The 12222-nt window shown below is 33.1% G+C and overlaps 1 protein-coding gene across 1 annotated transcript in view; it reads right to left on the reverse strand.

Moving 5' to 3' along the window:
- LOC130440781 (opioid-binding protein/cell adhesion molecule-like) overlaps positions 1-12222 on the reverse strand; it is a 332444-nt gene that overhangs the window by 101830 nt on the left and 218392 nt on the right. The gene's annotated exons all lie outside the window — the stretch shown is intronic.

A 12222-nucleotide genomic window follows, 5' to 3' on the forward strand; every position in this document is an offset into this window, starting at 1 on the left:
ATTCAACGACTAAATTGAATAAAAATTAAATGACGATTATTTAGAATCAAGTTCTAGAAGAATTGCTCAAAAAATGAATGTAAGTATATAAACCATAAATAACATATACATTTACTTTTTAATTTCTACCCGGTTCATGCATTATTGCTCATTAATTAAAACAAAAACTGCGGCATAACTCCTATTCTCAGGTAAAATGTTTACCTTCAGTTTCTGAAGACGATAACTTGGTTATCGAATCGCGCGACAGACAGTGATATAAATCGATATAAATAACCTTTCACTGATACGGTTTATCAGATTTTTATTATTATGTGCATTCATAATATCTTTAAACCATGATACCTCATATCATAGCTCCAACAAAGCATTGAACTTGCCGAACATTAATTCGCTTCTTCTATAGTTGTGTTCACTTGCCTTGCTCATCTGGCTGATTGGCTGCTTCTAAAGTCTCTAAATTGTTGTTTCTCTAACCTATTTCATACATGAACACCTTGCAACTATACATATTAGATGATATTGGATTTTTCATGTGAGAATGTCATGTATATTTAAAACCAAAGTTTTCATACGATCTATTGCAACACAAAACACAACAGAGGATTACCGAACAAGCCTCAATACTAACAGGATTCCGACAAGGTGACAGTCTGAGCCCATTCTTGTCCAATTTTATTATGGATAAACTTTCGGATGGGACTAAGGTCAATGAAAACCTTATGCTACACCAACGGCGCAATCTTGATGGCCGATAACGAGGATGACCTACAGTGATTGCTATATCGGTTCCAAACAGCAGCCAAAAACCTTAATATGCAGATATCTGTAGAAGAAATAGAATAAATGGTCATAGCATAAGAGCCTACAAGAAGTAAACAAGCTAAGACCTACAATACCATTCACCAGTGTATGCAATGTACAAATTTAGGAGTAGATATCACAAGTGCCAGAAACTTTAACAAGAGGTACCCAAGTAAATAAAGCTTCAAGAATCTCTGGCTATTTGCGATACCTCATATGGAAAAACAAATATACGTCCACCGATAGTGAAGTTCCCATATAAAATACAACAATCGTAATACATATACTTACATATCCAGGGAAAATTCGAGCCGACACAACAAGAACGAAGAACATGATGAGAGCAGCATATATGGAAACAACGAGAACTATCAAAGAAGTGAGCCTAAGAGATCAAATAAGAAGCAAGATTATAGGAGAAGATCTAAAAGTTTAATAAGGGAAGATCGTTAGGCTGAATGGGCAGAGGATGAACAATTAACTTCAAGAAGACCTCCCGCAAGACTTCTCAAGAAATGGTACGTAAACGGGATATTAACTTCTTAAGAGGCTGAATACTAGAAGAAACAAGACAAGTCTCAAGAAAAGAGAAAGAATAAGAAGAGATCTTCGTATGCTAAAATTTTATTTCACTGATTCATGATGTTATATTGGGGTTCAACCCCTGTTTCATGAAAATTGTGCTCTGATCCATTATAGTTATAAGCAATATACAACATCTAGAATTACTACAATAGAACATTTATTACGATCTGGATTTGACCAAAATTATACAAATTACTTTTTTCACTAAAATTCAAAATACATCTTTATCTCTGGACAAATGATATATTACGCTCAGATGTATAAGTTAATCAACCAGTATAGTGATATAACCAAAATAATAAGGCCCCAATTTATCCAAACTCTATTGGTACAAACAACATTAACCGAAACCCGCCAGTGAATCGTGAGCCAATCATAAAGCATATAGAACAAAGTACAGAACATAGAGAACAGAGATCTTAAATTTGAAGGGTCAATCTACTTGGCTAATAGACAAAGCAGCACAACCTGAATGGTAATTAGAGGTTAGAAGTATTAACGAAATGGCAGGGAATATTGAGAGAGTTTCCAGTAGAGCGCCATTTCATCATAGATTAAGGACAATTACTTCGTTATTGAACAAAATCATGATATCGAATTTTCCATTTTCCCTTAGTTCAATTTCCTCCTTCAAGATGACTTTAAACTGAATTAAATGGAACATAATAATTTGTCTCAAATTCATCCGATTTGTTTTCAAAAGGGTATTTGCAAAACTTGCTTTTCAATTTTATTTATTTATTCTATTTATATAGAATTTATTTTAAGCAAAATTATTATATTTTATCAACTGGTTGGATCAATATATTGAATAAAAATTTAAATATGATCCATTTACGAGGTCTGGCTATTAAATAACGAGACTTGTTACGAAAAAGAGTTTTATTATAAAAATTATTCTTCATTCTAATGCTCTAAGCTGTGCCGGAAGTCTTCTTGGGTGAGAGCCTTTAAGAGCTCTGTCGCTTTTAGTTTTACCGTTTCCATCGACTTAATCGGGTCCCTTTGAAAGCAGATCTTTTTCTAGCCTTTCAAGGAAATATGAGTAGACCCGTTGACGCAAGAGCTTTCGGTCAGGAGTCAGATTTTTTAGCACCAATATCGCACAGACTTTTTTTTATCCACGTCTACAGCCTCGGTAATCATCGGGATACTCATTTGACGATCTGCACACACAATTTGGTTGAATTTGGTCACTGTTTCCGGAGTTGAAACAGCCACAGGGCGACCTGGGTGCTGGTTATCTTCAGTGCTCTCTCGGTCCTCACTAAAGCGCTTACACCACTCAAAAACACCTGCACGAGATAGAAAATTGTCCCCATAGGCCTCTTGCAACAAATTATAGCACTCAGTTAGAGTTTTTTCAATTTAACGAGATTGTAGCGTTGTTCCTGTTTTTTGTCACATATAGGTTTCGGCACAAGAAACAAACACGTTTATTTCAAATCGCTACTGCACAGATACTATAATAGTGACGGAAACGTATTTTGGCACGTGCATAGACAAGATATCTAGATACCCAACGCACTATTCGTTTTTTACCTCACTCGTTTAAGGCGTCCTCTAGGCGCACAGCCTCGTTATTTAATATCCAGACCTCGAAGATAGGCGTTGTGCTTAAATTGTACTATAACCTCACTATTGCACTGTAAGTGTATTTGAGTATCACCAACGGTTCCAAAAAATCCAATTTAGAGCCTTAAAGTTTTGTGCTCTTTATTTTGATATAAGATTTTTTGATGGAAACTAGAAAACACAACCCTCCAATAAATTCTGTGACACACTAAGTGGAGAGAAGCGAACCAGCTGACAGACCCGGTAGAATAGGGATGAATAAATTCTTCTCAGGACCTGAATCCTTCTGTCGTATCAGCTGAAGAATAATAGGAAAACGCTCGAAAGTGGATAGAGTTGAAACCAGTTTCCGGAATAATCTATAGAGTTTGAGAAAGACAAATGTACTCCTGGAAAACAATCTACAAATATTAACAGAAATCTTGTGGGAGATTACCACCTCATTGAACACCTGGAGATGATATGTTTAATAGAGAGTGCAATGTGCAAATTCTTTTACGTAGATGACAAAACCCTGTCCACATTCTGTAGAAGTGTAGGAGACTACGGAACTTCAGAGCATTACACTTGGAAGTGTATGAAATAGAAGATGAGAATCTCTGGCAGCTAGAACCATTTCACATTCTGAAATTTTCTGAGAGAAGTGAGATTAATAGATCAGTTGTAAGCACTGTGAATCCCCGGTGTTGCAACAACGATGTAAATACAATGTATTGATGGCAACTATAAAAAAAATATTTATTTTTAACATTATCTGATTGATAGATCTTTGAGAGAAATTATTGAGTTTCTGCAATAAATTACGTTTGTTCATTTCTCATTCTATCTTTTTTGATTCATTTTCTATTTTCCTGAGGTATTTGATTTCCATTTTCCCCTTGCATTTTTTTGGTCTTTTTGATTTTGATTTAATGTCCATGTCACACAACTGTAGAGCATGTTCTTTGCTATTTTTTCTCCCAATCAAGTAATTTGCAAGTTTTTCCTTTTCTTTCTTTTATTTCCTGCACTAGTCTGCCATTACTTTGTATTATTACACCTTGGTATTCATTCATATCTTTTTTCTTCTCCAGTTTGTTTCCCCTGTATTTGAGTATTGTGTACTTCAGTTGCGTATTCAATATTTCTAGGTTATGTTATGTTCTTTCCCATTTAGCTAATAATACCAAACCATCTGCGAATATTCATTCTGTTTTATACGTTGGTTCCATCCTTTAGGTTCCTATATTGAATTTTTCATATGAATCTTCTCCTTTTTTTTAACATGTAACTTTGTGGTAAATTCCCTTGATTCTTCGTTGTTTGCTAATATCACATTTTTAATATTTCTATACATTGCTTTTATCAATGCTATTATCTTCGGATCTATTACATTTTTTCTATATATCTTGTCTCCTTACTTGACTAAAGACTTTCTCCACATCTATAAAGCATACAGGAATTATCTTTTTTACAAATTAATTTCGCACTCAATTGTACATATTAAATCGTTTGTGCTTTCTTCGCTCGCAAAACCACATTGTGAATCCCCTAAAGTGATTTCCACCATACTTCTTATTCTTTTCTATATTGTTCTAGTCATCATTTTTACTGGTATCATAGTTATTTTTATTTTTTAGTATTTCTTACAATTTCTTGGCCACTTTTATATATACGTAGTATAATTTCTGGGTTCCAATCTTCTGGAATTTCTTCCTACTGGGATTTTCAAATTTTTTATAAATTCAAAAAAGTATAATTGAATCCTTGGAAGCTGTGTTGGTGAAACTAGCAGAAGAAGACTTCCAATATTGTTTCCGTCAATGGAAATTTCGCATGGGGCATTATTTGAATATATATGGAATTTATAGTTTAATAAAAAGTTCAAAATTTGCTGCAAGGTCCAATATATTGGTTTTTCTTGCAGGAAATTTTGAAACAACAGATCTTTTTATTGAACTTTTAATTCCAGCTTTCGAGGAGTGTTCTTCCCATCATCAGTAGAGAAATAAGTGAAAAAATTCAAACCATGGGTGCACGGGTTGAACCGCGTTTTGAAAATTCTCCACGTTTTGGCTCCCTCTTTGAAGTCATTATCGAAAGAAGGATGAGGATAAGTGGTTATTTGTTTATTGGTAAGAAGTGATGCGTTTCCGTGGTTTCTATATACCTACTCCACGCAACGAATTAACCCTTTTTTTGGATGATTTCAATGCCTCAAACTGACTACTCCTTGGAATTTCACCGATGAACTGAGATGCTCAAACAAAAAAAAAAAAGAATAATATGCTTACCATTGAGAACACCTTTGACATTAACACAATCACTGCCGGTTTTGAGCTGACAGTTGGATCGAGACCACAGAATCGGTTCATCATTGGACGAATACCTTTAAAATGGGAACCGAAACGTCGAGAATTTTCAAATTCAAATTTTCAACGCGGTTCAACCCGTGAACTTGGTTCTTTTGTTAATATACATATACATTATGAATTTGAATATGAGGTAGATAAAAAATTTGATGTTTCTACTACTTTAAATGTATCAAAATATGATATTGAAACTGACAATTTGCTTATTATACAATATTAATCAAAAGATCACTTACATCATGAATATCAAAATAGAATTTGATTTTTTCCCTAAATTTTTATCTCAAAAATGTGTATCAATTAAATTATTTGTAGTGGTATTCGAATTTACAAAATAGAGTTATAAATTTTATTTAAATTATTCAGGTCTTTTTTATCATTTATAGTTTTTTCTATGTATGTGAACTATTTCTAAAAATTCTCTTTCCTGTGTACTAGATTCCCTTCTACGAATTTTAGAATCTTTATGTTTATGTTTTTTTGATATTTCATGGTTCGCTACTACAGTTTTATTTTTTTATCGTATTGAAGCTCAGAAATATAGTAGAGTTAGTACACTTTAGTGTTTATGTTTGCCACAATCCCACTACGAAAACACTTTCAATATTTTCAAAATATTTTTAAATAAGTTATGTTTCAATTCAAACAGTATATTTATAATTTAAATGAATGATTGCTTATTTTATAATTCCTTGTTAATGTTCTATATATGACATAAAATCATATTGTTCCGTTAAGAAATTATAACTTTTCAAGATTTCCATCAAGGTATCATCCATATATGATAAATCGAGATTTCTTATTTCGACCACAAATATTATTTTATCATGAACAATGTAATGTTTAGGAATACGTTAACAAATCTAATTTTATCAAAGACTCCCTAGATTCTCACCGCACAGAGACAACTATTTTACAATGCCGATTGTTTGCACCCCGAATGTTTCATGAATATATAATACAATTATGTCTGTTTGTATATGATGTTTAATTTATTGTGCAATTTTCAGGTACGATTCCGTATATATCTCGTTTATTAGAGCTATTCACTTCATACCACAATTAACTCTGCATATTGTTAATTGTAATAACTCTCCTCTGGAATCGTGGAAGTGGAAACTATTATAGAATTTACAGAGTAACAGATGCAATTGCTGGATTTGAGTACAAGTGTATTGTTTTGAGTAACATTGAATCTCTATGATATACTAACGCATCCAAGAGGAGAATTTTCAAGTAATAACATCCAGATTTGTTAAAATAATTTTATGAAGACTTGCTTTACAATGATATAATGTTAGTTATTTTGATATATTCTTGCTATTAATTTAATCATTATAAAATAATATTATTTCGTATTTAGTAGGTGTAAATGTTCTTGAAAATATCTGTTGATTAGTATATTTCGTTAGGAAATTTTCCCAAGCATGGAAAAATCAATTTCTGATCGTTTATGAATCATATCTTCCATTATATTTATTTGAAAATAAGGCAAAAAACGATAAGAATGAAATTTAGATCATTTTATTTTCAGTAGTAATAACCCAATGACATTGATAATTATTCGAAAACATTTTATAACAGATATCGAAAGGTTGTTGCTTGGAAAAAGACGCCGTAGGCAACAAGCTTGAAAGTTGTTATAAGTTTTTGGAGCATTTATCAATGTTGGGGGGTTATTCGGATCGAAAAGTTTTTACCAAACGTGTTAGTTTCTATAACTACTGAATATGTATTTCCAATACTCATGCAGTTAATAATTTGATTATGATAATCTTCGTCAATATTCAAGTAGGGTTCTATTTAGTTGAGCTTGTTGTGACCCGTATTTTTTTTTAGATATTTTAGAGTGAGAGAATCACAAACAGTGCAGAAAATTCTAATATTATGGTACTTTTCATGACAGATGATAATGGTCTTGCCCAGTCCTGTACAACTTATGCAAAAATTTCTGCGACACAATTTCCCCACTATAGCGGAGTATATATTTCTCCTTTTCTAAGACGGTGTTTTGACAATAACCTCACTTAAATTCAACCAAATTAAGATAAATTTAATACTCCTAATTAAATATCAATGAAATCGAAATAAAATTGTTTAGTAAGTCTGAAAAGTGAATAAATATCACGGGTAACAACACAACGTCAAGATTAGTAAAACAGCACATGTAGTAAAAAGTCAAATCAAAACAAAACAAACATTCAATACAGAAAGAAACAACGCACGAAACGTAAACATACGACCGCCTCTAACAACTGCGATTACGACGTCTGCCTATTAAATAACGAGATTGCGCGCCTAGAGGGCGCTATAGACGCGTGGGGTAAAAAACGAGTAGTGCGTTGGGTAGTTAGATATCCTGTCTCTGCATATCCCAAAACATAACAATTCTCTATCTCGTGGGCGTGTTTTCGAGTGGCTTAAGCGCTTTAGTAAGGACCGTTATAGCAAATCAAAATTCAAGGCAATGTTGATCGATTTTTTCCGACATTAACGATATCGTGATGACTGAATGGGTTCCAGAGGGTGAGAGTGTCAACCAAATTTACAGTTTTGGCAACACTGCGAAAACGAGTACGTAAGAAACGGCCCAAGAACAACTCAGATTTTGCACCAGGACAACGCACCTGCCCATATCTGTGGAGCAGTATTTGGTCAGTAAGCGCACCAGATACGGCACCGTGCGACTGTTTTTTTGCTTGCGAAGATAAAATCTGCTTTGATAGGGACCCGATTTGAGTTGATGGAAGCGGTAAAGTAAAACCCGGCAGAGCTCCTGAAAGTCGTCACCAAAGAAACGTATGGAAACGTGTGTGGCGAGGGCAAGGGGGTATGTTGATAGTGATTAGTGATTTTTTTTTCTTTGGTATTCAAGGCAATCAATTCGGCAGACGATTCTGTCCAGTTCTAAATCGTATTTCTCCCAATCGTTGTTTGTTTCGATATAAAAAAGTCAGTCAGCAAGCAGCTGGTTCTCCATATCGCAACTCTAATTCTACCTCGTCTATGTGATAGAATTTTGTTTGCAGCCCTTAAGGGGTATTTTCATTCCAGAAATTTATCATTTTCGTTATTTCTACCAAAGTTGATGGTATCGAACTTTGTTTTCTTTGACAGGGATCTGATTACAGTTTTCGACGTTTAAAATCACGACAGCTCGCGCGTGTTGTAATTATTACTGCAATTACTTTTGAATGAGTCAATAATAACTTAAGTTTTTTTTTTCTTGTAACAGCTCACTTGTTAAGTTCCACATGGTTTTGATCGTAGTTCCTTAAACTCTGTACAATCTTTTCTTCTCATGTTCACAGTCCCAACCTTTATAATCAAGACCAATATTTCCACCGTCCGATTTCCATATAATTGATACTTTCTATCGTTGCAAAAGTCCCCAAAACGGTATTTTTTTGGTATGTTAGATGCTATAATTTCATTAATATTCTCGTAAGTATTACAACCAAATTGTGACATTTTGAAATATGAAATATTTGGAGCGTCAAAATCGAAATAAATCACTATGTACTCATGGCATAATGATAAAGTGGAAACAGTCCATGGAATTTGTTTTAAGTAAAATTTTATACAGTAGAACCTCGATAAATCAAACCTCGGTAACTTAAGAGCCTCTATAACTTCAAAAAAAGCCGTGAGCAGCAGAGCTCCATCACGAAAGTCGAATTTTTCATCGAATGAAGAATTTAACTGATACACAAACAAATCATAAAATGAATTTCTTGGAAATGGTATCAATTCTCAATCTTATTTCTTTATATGGAAAATTTGCTATTCCTCAATAACTTTTCATTTCACAAGTTAACTTTCTCTCTCGAATGAAAATTCAAAATTTCAATAGACCCGGTGGTCTCGAACCCTCTTGTTCAATTCCAATTGACAACAAAGAAAAAATTGTCATAATGACAAGAAATTTCGAAAATGGGAAGTAAAAAAAATCACCCTATCATATTCGTATTATTCATTAAATAGGAGGTGGTCCAGTTCAACAATTACAACGATCACAATGATTTCGGGCGTTTTGTGCTAGAAGAACTGAAGAAGAAAACTTTGAACCTGAGAAAGACAATTCTTCAGCATCACCCCTACTTGCATACGAAGTTCGAAGTTAAACTTTGTATTGTAGCTTAAACATATATATATATATATATATATATATATATATATATATATATATATATATATATATATATATATATATATATGTATATATATATATATATATATATATATATATATATAAACTACAGATATTCGAAAAACCATCATAATCGTGTTCAGGAGGTCTCAAAACATGGGAAAAATGATGTGCCCCCCATTTTTCTTCTAGTCATGCCTACCGTAATAGTCTAATTTTTCCTTGAAAAATTCTACAACATACTATTGTCTGACAAAAATACTGATTCTCATCTATTTTTAAAATTGTTTTGTAATTACATAATATATATATATATATATATATATATATACACTGGCGACCAAAAAACTGAGGTCACCTTAAAATTTTCATGTACTTTGAAATTCGTTGTCAGATAGTATTCGCAAACTGTACATCATTGCATGTGCATACTCTATACTAAAGAAAAATGCATTTTTTTCTTAGATCCTGGGCAGTTCTAAGTGCCGGTGTGTGTCTGCGGACCAGTCGTCCCAACTCGTACAAGAAATGTTCTATGGGATTCATGTCTGGGCTGCGGGCTGGCCAGGCAAACCGCTCAATTTATACTGACTGTATGTGGTCTCGCATTATCTTGCATAAAAATGTCACGTTCCCCCATATTCACCATGAAAGGCATAACATGATTTTCTAGCACCTCCGTAATGTATCTGTGAGAGGTTAGGTAGCCATTTTCTATGAAGACCAACTCTGTGCGAGCTTGTGCAGTGATTCCCGTCCAAACCATAACTGACCCACTGTCAAATGGAAGATGCTCGTCAATGCAAACTTCAGCATATCTTTCCCCAGGTCTTCTCCACACTCGTCGACATCCATCTGACCCAGGGAGGCAAATTAACGACTCATCTGAGAACAATACCCAGCTCCAGTCATCATCATTCCAACGAACGTGATCTCTGGCAAATATCCATCTTGCAGTCCGTTGCAACGGGGCACCTGTAGCCATTCTTCTGCATGAAAGTCCAGGCAGTATGAAGTCTTCTTCTAACGGTCCATTCACTAATGTTCACTAATGTTCACATTTCTCACTTCTTGCCCCAACAATCGGATCTAAAGGCATTATGGGCCTTTTAAATCACTACACTTTGCAACCGTTGGTTTTACACAAAGAATCAACAGTAAACTGAAAAACAAGCAAGGGAATTGTGAATTTTCAATTAGCGCAAAGGCACATTTCTCATCAAAATCGTACGTCGTAATACATCGAATGAAAGCTTTTGACGGCTCTCAAGTCTCGGGAAAAATTTACTTTAACGCCTACTAATTCTTATTAATATATACGTTAAAATTATTCGTAATTTCTGAAGTGACTTCAATTTTTTGCTCCCAGTGTATATAAATCTTCTTAATTTCTCATTACTTAGACCTATTGAAATATTAATGCATCTAAATGTTCTTGATTGTTGGTCTCTTCTGTTTAAGAATTACTGTTTTTTTTAATAATTATTGGAAGAAAGATAAAATTTGAAGTTTCGACTTTTCTTTAAGTCTTTATCAAAATATAATATTGACACTGACAATTTGCGTGTTTATATTAATCAATATAGTACACTGGTGTTTCAAAGCCAATATTCTTCGAAGCATTAGCCAGGAAAGTAGTTGTTTTCTCCTTTGAAGAACGGCGGAATACATTTTCGAAATTATTTCAGTGGTGAATAGTTAAAATCCTTTATTTTGATACATAGACCAAATAGAACATCTGTTTCAATTTTTTTACCGGACGGGACTGGAATAACTTCATTATATATATTAAAATCGACCGAAAATTGATGATATTTACATATTTAAAAATATAATTTACTATTACTTACTATTTTAATTTCAAAAGCTTAATAAATTATGAGTATAAAAATATTTTTATATATCGTGCTAAATATTGCTTTATTACTATAAAATCTTTTAGCATGAAGAATGATATATGATAAATCAACGTTACTGAAACTATGATTAAAGTATTTCCGACTCTCTACTCTCTGGAAACTTTTCCACTTCTTCTATTTTTACTCGAAAACCAGGACTATCGCTCAAACATTCACAAATAAAACGCTTTTGTTCTGTTTTTTAATAAAAAAAAAACGAAAAAATTTGAACTGAACACTATGATCGTTTGATTATATATAGAATTACTGAATAATTCACTCAAAATCAACTATATATGTGTTACAAGTTTAACCTCGTATATTCGGCATATTTGAGGCGTGGGACAAGCTTGATGCAGCATTTATTTTGTCGGAAAAAATTATTTTTCGAATTTCTTGTCATATTATCTATCGAATATAAGCATATATTCATTACAAAACAACTTGTGAATTCGACATGTTTTGAAAGTTCTAGCTCTAAAAAGTTTCGAAAAAAGTTGTAGATAAAAATGATGTTGGACTCACCAAAGCTATATGCAAAGTTTCATTTATGTATTTATCAATACATACGAAGGGCTGTGTACTGTGTACTATTATTTTCATCCTTCTAGATATCTGTAATGTTCTGATATTAGTAATTTAATGTTTCATTTAATCCCTTAGAAATGAATCAAATTAGGATGAGTAAAAGATAAAAAATACAAGATGACAACGCCGAAATCTCTTATCTTGCAACATCATCGTCTTCTTAAAGTAAAAAAGGTTTATACGTTTAAAATAGTTTTTCAGCACGTCAATGTGATTAATTTAATTACGTTTAAATATCAATTTCTCTCTCGGGAAATACGAGTATCATCAT

This window comes from Diorhabda sublineata, chromosome 2, assembly GCF_026230105.1.
Source record: "Diorhabda sublineata isolate icDioSubl1.1 chromosome 2, icDioSubl1.1, whole genome shotgun sequence".
Taxonomy (NCBI): Eukaryota; Metazoa; Arthropoda; class Insecta; order Coleoptera; family Chrysomelidae; genus Diorhabda; species Diorhabda sublineata.